Raw genomic sequence first — 10,536 nt, 5'->3', positions numbered from 1 at the left:
GTCCTTTTAACAATTGGGCAGACATTTACGTTAAATTAGATACTGATAAATAGAAAACGCTACATATTAGTTACCTTTTTTAATGTACTCCTATTCAAAGTGCTAAAGACAAAACTACCCTGAGAGGCTGAATAATTTACTTTGATAATTTTCCACCTGTCCAGCAAGTGAGTGGATTTTCCAGCGATGCTGGATTCAGCAAGACATAGAACTACAATACAGAAGGCCATTCTACCCATGCCCATGCCAACTCTTGGTAAGAGTAACTTTGCCAGTATCACTCCCCACCCTAATTTCACTACAGTATTGCAAATCTCTTCTCCTTAGAGAATTACCCAATTCTCTTTTAACAGTTGTGGTTGAATCTGCTTCCAACAAACTCTCATTCCAGCCGTTGCTCCTCGCTGTGTAGAACAGCTTTCTTTTGGCAATATCCTAAAATCAAAATTCTCTGATTCTCGAACCCTTCTACCGTTGGAGAACAATTTCTTCGAACTACTCTGCGCAATCTCTTCATGATTTTGAAAATCTCGATCAAATCTCCCCTTAATCTTATTTCTTTCATGCAGAACAGGCCTGATATTTCATAGAACATAGAACAATACAGCGCAGTACAGGCCCTTCAGCCCTCGATGTTGTGCCGACCTGTGGAACCAATCTGAAGCCTATCTATCCTACACTATTCCATTCTTGTCCACATGTTTATCCAATGACCATTTAAATACCCTTAAAGTTGGCAAGTCTACTACTGTTGCAGGCGGTGCGTTCCACGCCCCTACTAGTCTCTGAGTAAAGAAACTATTTGTCCTATATCTATCACCTCTCAGCTTAAAGCTATGTCACTTCATGCTAGCCATCACCATCCGAGGAAAAAGGCTCTCTCTGTCTACCCTATCTAACCCTCTGATTATCTTATATGTCTCAATTAAGTCATCTCTCAACCTTTTTCTCTCTAATGAAAACAACCTCAAGTCCTTCAGCCTTTCCTTGAAAGACCTTCCCTCCATACCAGGTAACATCCATGTAAATCTCCTCTGAACCCTTTCCAAAGCTTCCTATAATGTGGTGACCAGAACTGTACGCAATACTCCAAATGTGGCCACACCAGAGTTTTGTACAGCTGCTGCAACCAGTTCTGAAACTCAATCCCTCTATCAATAAAAGCCAACACACTGTATGCCTTCTTAACAACCCTATCGACCTGGGTGGCAACTTTCAAGGATCTATGTATCTGGACACCGAGATCTCTCTGCTTATCTACACTACCAAGATTCTTAACATTAGCCCGGTACTCTGCATTCCTGTTATTTCTTCCAAAGTGAATCACCTCACACTTTTCCACATTAAACTCCATTTGCTATCTCTCAGCCCAGCTCTGCAGCTTATCTGTATCTCTCTGTAATCTACAACATCCTTCATCACTATCCACAACTCTACCGATCTGAGTGTCATCCACAAATTTACTAACCCATCCTTCTATCCCCTCATCCAGGTCATTTGTAAAAATGACAAACAACAGTGGACCCAAAACAGATCCTTGCTGTACCCACTAGTAACTGAACTCCAGGATGAATATTTCCCATCAACACCACCCTCTGTCTTCTTTCAGCTAGCCAATTTCTGATCCAAACTGTTAAATCAACCTCAATCCCATGCCTCCATATTTTGTGCAACAGCCTACTGTGGGGAACCTTATCAAATGCCATTCTCAAATCCATATACATTACATCAACCGCTTTACCCTCATCCACCTGATTAGCCACCTTTGCAAAGAACTCAATAAGGTTTGTGAGGCATGACCTACCCTTCATAAAACAGTATTGTCTATCTCTAATTAACTTATTGCTTTCTAGATGATTATAAATCCTATCTCTTATAAACCTTTCCAACACTTTACCCACAACTGAAGTAAGGCTTACAGGTCTATAATTACCAGGGTTGTCTCTACTCCCCTTCTTGAATAAAGGTACAACATTTGCTATCCTCCAGTCTTCTGGCACTATTCCTGTTGACAATGAGGACATAAAGATCAAAGCCAAAGGCTCAGCAATCTCCTTCCTGGCTTCCCAGAGAATCATAGGATAAATCCCATCCGGCCCAGGAGACTTATCTATTTTTACACTTTCCAGAATTGCTAACACCTCCTCCTTATGCACCTCAACCCCATCTAGTCTAATAGCCCATATCTTAGTATTCTCCACAACCATATTGTCTTTTTCTAGTGTGAATATTGTCGAAAAGTATTCATTTAGAGCTTCTCCTATCTCCTCTAACTCCATGCACACCTTCCCACTACCATCCTTGACTTGCCCTAAACTTACTCTAGTCATTCTTTTATTCCTGATATACCTACAGAAAGCCATAGGGTTTTCCTTGATCCTATCAGCCAATGACCTCTCATGTCCCTTCCTGGCTCTTCTTAGCTCCCTCTTTAGATTTTTCCTGGCTTACTTGTAACTCTCAAGCACCCTAACGGAGCAATCATATCTCATCCTAACATAAGTCTTCATCTTCCTCTTGACAAGAGATTCAATTTCCTTAGTAAACCATGGTTCCCATGCTTGATAACTTCCTCCCTGCCTGACCAGTACATACTTATCAAGGACCCACAGTAGCTGGTCCTTGAATAAGCTCCACATTTCAAACGTGCCCATCCCCTGCAGTTTCCTTTCCCATTCTATGCATTCCAAACTGAATTGAATTGAATGTATTGTCACATGTACCGAAGCACAGTGAAAAGCTTTGTCTTGCGAGCAATACAAGCAGATCACATAGTTAAATAGCATAGATAAGTAAATAATAGGTAAACTACAGCAAAAACCAAAACACAGGTACAGGCGAATGCTAAGGTTTTGTGAGTCTATTCAGTATTCTAACAACAGTAGGGTAGAAACTGTTTCAAAACCGGCTGGTGCGTGTGTTCAGGCTTCTGTACCTTCTCCCCAATGGTAGAGGTTGTAGAAAAACATTGCCAGGATGGATGGATCTTTGAGAATGCTGGCGGCCTTTCCTTGACAGAGGGCTTGGTAGATGGATTCTATAGATAGGAAGTTGGCCTTTGTGATTGTCCAGGCTGAGTTCACCACACTCTATAATCGTCTCTGATCTTGAATGGTACAGTTGCCATTCCAGGTAGTGATACATCCAGACAGAATGCTCTCAATGGCGCATCTATAAAAGTTGGCAAGGGTATTCACTGTCATGCCAAATCCTTCTTAGGCACAGCGATTATTTAGGCCCTCTTGAAACAGGCAGGGACAGTGGCCTGCTGCAGGGAGAGGTTGAAAATGTCCGAGAAGACTTCTGCCAGTTGATCTGTGCATGCTCTGAATGCACGGCCTGGTACTCCATCTGGTCCCATCGCTTTCCTTGAATTCACATGAAGGAAAACTGATCTGACCTCTGATGCAGTGACTGTTGGGATAGGTTCATCAGGACTTGACGGAATAGGTGTTACCCCTCTGCTGAAATTCTGCTGAAAGCAAGCATAGAAGGCGATGAGATGATCTGGGAGGGATGTGTCATCATCTGCTATCTTGCACTGTCTCTTTTTAGAATCTTGCTTAATCACATTGTAATTGCGTTTCCCCCAGCTATGACTCTTGCCCTGCGGTATATACCTATCCTTTTCTGCCATTAAAATAAACATAACCAAATTGTGGTCACTATCATCAAAATGCTCATCTGCCTCCAAATCTAACACCTGGCCAGGTTCATTACCCAGTACCAAATCTAATGTGACCTCGCCCCTTGTTGGCCTGTCTACATGCTGTATCAGGAAACCCTGCCACACACAATGGACAAAAACTGACCCATCTGAAGTGCTTGAACTATAGTATTCCCTGTCAATATTTGGAAAGTTAAAGTCCCCCATAACAATTACCCTGTCACTATCGCTCCTATCGAGGATCATCTTTGCTATCCTTTCCTCCACATCTCTGGAACTATTTGGGGGCCTGTAGAAAACTCCCTACAGGGTAACCTCTTCTTTCCTGTTTCTAATCTCAGTCCATACAGAGTAGAAGAATCCTCAAAAGTTCTTTCTGCAACTATAATACAATCCTTGACTAACAGTGCAACACCACCCCCTCTTTTACCATTTTCTCTGTTCTTACTGAAACGTCTAAATCCCGGAACCTGCAATAACCATTCCTGTCCCTACTCTACCCACGTCTCTGAAATGGCCACAACATCGAAATCCCAGGTACTAACCCATGCTGCAAGTTCACTCAACTTATTCTGGATGCTCCTGGCATTGAAGTAGACACACTTCACACCAACTTCTTGCCTGCCAGTGCCATCTTGCGAACTTGAAATCTTAGCTCTGAACTCACTACTCTCATCCTCCCGTATACACGAACTACAATTTGGGTTCTCATCCACCTTCACCTGAAGAGCATTAGCAAATTTACCCCCCCCCCCCCCCCCCAGGATATTGGTACCCCTCTGGTTCAGATGAAGACCATCCTGTTTGTAGGGGTCCCACTTACCCCAGAAAGAGCCCCAATTGTCTAGGAATCCAAAACCCTCCCTTCTGCACCATTCCTGTAGCCACATGTTCAACTCCTCTCTCCCCCTATTCCTCACCTCATTAGCACATGGCACAGGCAACAAACCAGAGATAACAACACTGTTTGTTCTACTCTAAGCTTCCACCCTAGCTCCCTGAACTATTTCCAAAATATCCATGTGACTGCAGTCAGAGGCTCATCTCAGGATCATATAGAGTTATTGAGATGTACAGCACGGAGACAGACCGTTCGGTCCGACCCGTCCATGCCGGCCAGATATCCCAACTCAATCTAGTCTCACCTGCCAGCACCCGGCCCATATCCCTCCAAACCCTTCCTATTCATATACCCATCCAAATGCCTCTTAAATATTGCAATTGTACCAGCCTCCATCACATCCTCTGGCAGCTCATTCCATACACGTACCACCCTCTGCGTGAAAAAGTTGCCCCTTAGGTCTGTTTTATATCTTTCCCCTCTTAACCGAAACCTATGCCCTCTAGTTCTGGACTCCCCCACCCCAGGGAAAAGACTTTGCCTATTTATCTATCCATGCCCCTCATAATTTTGTAAACCTCTATACGTTCACCCTTCAGCCTCTGACGCTCCAGGGAAAACAGCCCCAGCCTATTCAGCCTCTCCCTGCAGCTCAGATCCTCAAACCCTGGCAACATCCTTGTAAATCCTTTCTGAACCCTTTCAAGTTTCACAATACCTTCCCGATAGGAAGGAGACCAGAATTGCACACAATATTCCAATAGTGGCCCAACTAATGTCCTGTACAGCCGCAACATGACCTCCCAACTCCTGTACTCAATTCTCTGACCAATAAAGGAAAGCATACCAAATGCCTTCTTCACTGTCATATCTACCTGCGACTCCACTTTCAAGGAGCTATGAACCTGCACTCCAAAGTCTCTTTGTTCAGCAACACTCCCTAGGACCTTACCATTAAGTGTATAGCTCCTGCTAAGATTTGCTTTCCCAAAATGCAGTGCCTCGCATTTATCTGAATTAAACTCCATTTGCCACTTCTCAGCCCATTGGCCCATCTGGTCCAGATCCTTTGTAATGTGAGGTAACCCTGTTCGCTGTCCACTACACCTCCAATTTTGGTGTCATCTGCAAACTTACTAACTGTACCTCTTATGCTCGCATCCAAATCATTTATGTAAATGACAAAAAGTAGAGGGCCCAGCACTGATCCTTGTGGCACTCCACTGGTCCCAGGCCTCCAGTCTGAAAACAACCCTCCACCATCACTCTCTGTCTTCTACCTTTGAGCCAGTTCTGTATCCAAATGGCTAGTTCTCGCTGTATTCCATGAGATCTAACCTTGCTAATCAGTCTCCCATGGGGAACCTTGTCGAACGCCTTACTGAAGTCCATATAGATCACATCTACTACTCTGCCCTCATCAATCGTCTTTGTTACTTCATCAAAAACCTCAATCAAGTTTGTGAGACATGATTTCCCACGAACAAAGCCATGGTGACTATCCCGAACCCTTGCCTTTCCAAATACATGTACATCCTGTCCCTCAGGATTCCCTCCAACAACTTGCCCACCATTGAGGTCAGGCTCACTGGTCTATAGTTCCCTGGCTTGTCCTTACCACCCTTCTTAAACAGTGGCACCACGTTTGCCAACCTCCAGTCTTCCGGCATCTCACCTGTGACTATCGATGATACAAATATCTCAGCAAGAGGCCCAGCAATCACTTCTCTAGCTTCCCACAGAGTTCTCAGGTACACCTGATCAGGTCCTGGGGATTTATCCACCTTTAACTGTTTCAAGACATCCAGCACTTCCTCCTCTGTAATCTGAACATTTTGCAAGATGTCACCATCTATTTCCCTACAGTCTATATCTTCCATATCCTTTTCCACAGTAATACTGATGCAAAATATTCATTTAGTATCTCCCCATTTTCTGTGGCTCCACACAAAGGCTGCCTTGCTGATCTTTGGGGGGCCCTATTCTCTCCCTAGTTTCTCTCCCTAGTTACCCTTTTGTCCTTAATATATTTGTAAAACCCCTTTGGATTCTCCTTAATTCTATTTGCCAAAGCTATCTCATGTCCCCGTTTTGCCCTCCTGATTTCCCTCTTAAGTATACTCCTTCTTTCTTTATACTCTTCTAAGTATTCACTCGATCTCTCCTGTCTGTATCTGACATATGCTTCCTTCTTTTTCTTAACCAAACCCTCAATTTCTTTAGTCATCTAGCATTCCCGACACCTACCAGCCTTCCCTTTCACCCTAACAGGAATATACTTTCTCTGGATTCTTGTTATCTCATTTCTGAAGGCTTCCCATTTTCCAACCATCCCTTTACCTGCGAACATCTGCTTCCAATCAGCTTTTGAAAGTTTTTGCCTAATACCGTCAAAATTGGCCTTTCTCCAATTTAGAACTTCAACTTTTAGATCTGGTCTATCCTTTTCCATTACTATTTTAAAACGAATAGAATTATGGTCACTGGCCCCAAAGTGCTCCCCCACTGACACCTCAGTCACCTGCCCTGCCTTATTTCCCAAGAGTACGTCAAGTTTTGCACCTTCTCTAGTAGGTACATCCACATACTGAATCAGAAAATTGTCTTGTACACACTTAACAAATTCCTCTCCACCTGAACCTTTAACACTATGGCAGTCCCAGTTGATGTTTGGAAAGTTAAAATCCCCTACCATAACCACCCTATTATTCTTACAGATAGCTGAGATCTCCTTACAAGTTTGTTTCTCAATTTCCCTCTGAATGTTGGGGGGTCTATAATACAATCCCAATAAGATGATCATCCCTTTCTTATTCCTCAGTTCCACCCAAATAACTTCCCTGGATGTATTTCCGGAAATATCCTCCCTTTGCACAGCTGTAATGCTATCCCTTATCAAAAATGCCACTCCCCCTCCATTTTTGCCTCATTTTCTAAACTTCCTGTAGCATTTGTATCCTGGAACATTCAGCTGCCAGTCCTGCCCATCCCTGAGCCATGTTTCCGTAATTGCGATGATATCCCAGTCCCATGTTCCTAACCATGCCCTGAGTTCATCTGCCTTCCCTGTTAGGCCCCTTGCATTGAAATAAATGCAGTTTAATTTATTAGTCCTACCTTGTCCCTGCCTGCCCTGACTGTTTGACTCACTTCTGTTCTCAGCTGTACCCGTCTCAGATCGATCTCTTTCCTCACTATCTCCTTGGGTCCCACCCCCCCCCCCCACCTTACTAGTTTAAATCCTCCCAAGCAGTTCGAGCAAATTTCCCTGCCAGTATATTAATCCCCTTCCAATTTAGGTGCAATCCGTCCTTCTTGTACAGCTCACTTCTACCCCAAAAGAGATTCCAATGATCCAAAAATATGAATCCTTCTCCCATACACCAGCTCCTCAGCCATGCATTCATCTACTCTATCCTCCTATTCCTGCCCTCACTAGCTCGTAGCACTGGGAGTAATCCAGATATTACTACCCTTGAGGACCTCCTTTTTAAAATTCTACCTAACTCTCTGTAATCTCCCTTCAGAGTCTCAACCTTTTCCCTTCCAATGTCGTTGGTTCCAATGTGGACAATGACCTCCTGCTGGCCCCTCTCCCCTGTGAGAACATTCTGCACCCTCTCTGAGACATCCTTGATCCTGGCACCAGGGAAACAACACACCATTCTGCTTTTTCTCTGCTGGCCACAGAAATGTCTGTCAGTACCTCTAACTACAGAATCCCCGAACACAATTGATCTCTTGGAAGCCGACGTACCCCTCGCTGCATTAGAGCCAGTCTCAATACGAGAAACTTGGCTGTTTGTGCTACGTTCCCCTGAGAATCCATCACCCCCTACATTTTCCAAAACGGCATACCTGTTTGAAATGGGTATATCCACAAAAGACTCCTGCTCTAGCTGCCTACCTCTCTTACCCTTCCTAGAATTAAGCCATCTATGTGACTGTATCTGAGACCTTTCCCCCTTTCTATAACTGCCATCCATCACATACTGTTGCTGTTGCAAATTCCTCATCGCTTCTATTTGTCTCTCCAACCGATCCACTCGATCTGATAAGATTCGCATCCAACAGCACTTATGGCAGATATAATCCGCAGTAACCCTTAAACTCTCTTTAAACTCCCACATCTGACAAGAAGTACATATCACTGCAAAGGCCATTTTTGCTCCTTCACAACCTACAGGCCCAGAAAATAACATCGTCTTATTCCTCTACAAACACTGCCCCAGATTAAATTAATAGCTATGGCTTATATTTTAAGTTTAATCAAGAGACTTATCTCCAAAAACATATAATCAAGAAAGAATCCACTGTACTCACTACTGCAGCCTTTCTCTTGGACAGACTTAAAACAGCAATTAACTTCTCTGATTCTGTGCTGTGAACCTCGCCCAACAGTTCCTCCAAGGTTAGTTGTGAATTTCACTGTTTGTTAATTTTTCCCAGATGCATTCCAATGTCCAGCGATACACGAATTCAAACAGCAAAGGCAGTAACTGTGCAGATTTTCTCTCTCTGTCTCTCTCCTGCACTGTCCTCACCATGTGCTTCCTTTGTCTGCTCTTTTATCTTTTAAAACTGCTGTTGTTTTGACTTTTTTTTTCTGTGACATCAAGATTGTGAACAGACTGGCTTAATCACAGAAAGAAAAACCGAAATTGCTCAAAGAAATTCAATAGGTCTGGCAGCATCTGTGGAGAGAAAGCAGAGTTAATGTTTCGGGTCTAGTGATCCTTCTTCAGAACTATACTTGAGCAGACCCTGAAGAAGGATGACTGGACCTGTCTGTGGCTTTCTCTCCATAGATGCTGTCAGATCAGCTGAGCATTTCCAGCAAGTTTTGTTTTTGTTCCTGATTTCCAGCATTTGTAGTTCTTTCAGTTTTGGCTTAATCTCAGACTGTTTTCTAATTTAAAGACAGCCCATTGTTTTGATGAAGGGCTCTTGCCCAAAATGTCGAATGTCCTGCTCCTCGGATGCTGCCTTGCCTGCTGTGCTTTTCCAGCACCACTCTAACCTTGACATTGTTCTGTTACAGTTTTGTCTGCTAATCTTGGATTCCATTTCACCTAGGCCAGATATGTTCTCACTCCATTGGATCAGCTCCTTACCAGTCTGAATTGCTTCTTGCTCTATTCTATTGCTAACCTAAAACTTATGATTACAGCTCCCAGAATGTTGACATGTGATCCAATTGAAACAGCTCAGTTTCCAAAATCAGTTTTGGTAATGCCTCTCTCTCCCCAACTCCCTTGATGGCATGGAAACATATTAGTAGAGTAGAGTATTTGTCGTTTCCTCCATATACAACTGGTACATTAAAAACGAGATAACCTTCCTCCAGGACCAAGGTGTTATATGAACACACAGACTACACGAGAGGATAGTCATACACAGGGCAGCATAAAGTGCAATAGAAAAGTGCAAAACATGCAAGATAGCACAGTAATTCCTGACAAGACATGACAATAGGCACAGTGATGGGCAAATTACAGTGTAACAATGAATGATCATTAATAAAACATTGTTTTAGCAGCAATTCAAAAAGTAATCCAAGAATTGCAAATGGAATAGAGTGTAATCATACAGTGTTAAGGAGCCTGTTGGCTTGGGGGAGGAAACTGTTGCACAGCTGGCCATAAGAGACTAAATGCTCCAGTATCTTCTGCCAGATGGCAAGAGGGAGAAGAGATTTGAATAAAGGATGTGAGGGGTCATCCACAATGCTGTTAGCCTTGCGGATGCAGCATGTAATGTAAATATTTGTAATGGAGGGAAGAGAGACCCCGTTGATCTTCTCAGCTGTCCTCACTATCCATTGTAGAATCTTACAATCTGAGATGGTGTAATTCCCAAACCAGGCAGTGATACTCAATGAACCCTCTGTAGAAACTGAATTTAATTTATAATCTGGAGTGACCAGAACAGGGTTTTCCACCTGGAGTCTTAAGGTTTTTCCTTGTTTAAGGAATGAGATACCCCGCATCTGAATGTCTTTCATCTTGTAGTAATTTGGAGAAAGTTT

Source organism: Chiloscyllium plagiosum, unplaced genomic scaffold (assembly GCF_037043375.1).
Source record: "Chiloscyllium plagiosum isolate Xiang-an unplaced genomic scaffold, Cpla_swu_hap1 HiC_scaffold_10, whole genome shotgun sequence".
In the NCBI taxonomy this organism is placed as follows: Eukaryota; Metazoa; Chordata; class Chondrichthyes; order Orectolobiformes; family Hemiscylliidae; genus Chiloscyllium; species Chiloscyllium plagiosum.
The sequence above is the reverse complement of the archived record's forward strand: the minus strand, read 5'-3'. Positions refer to the sequence as shown.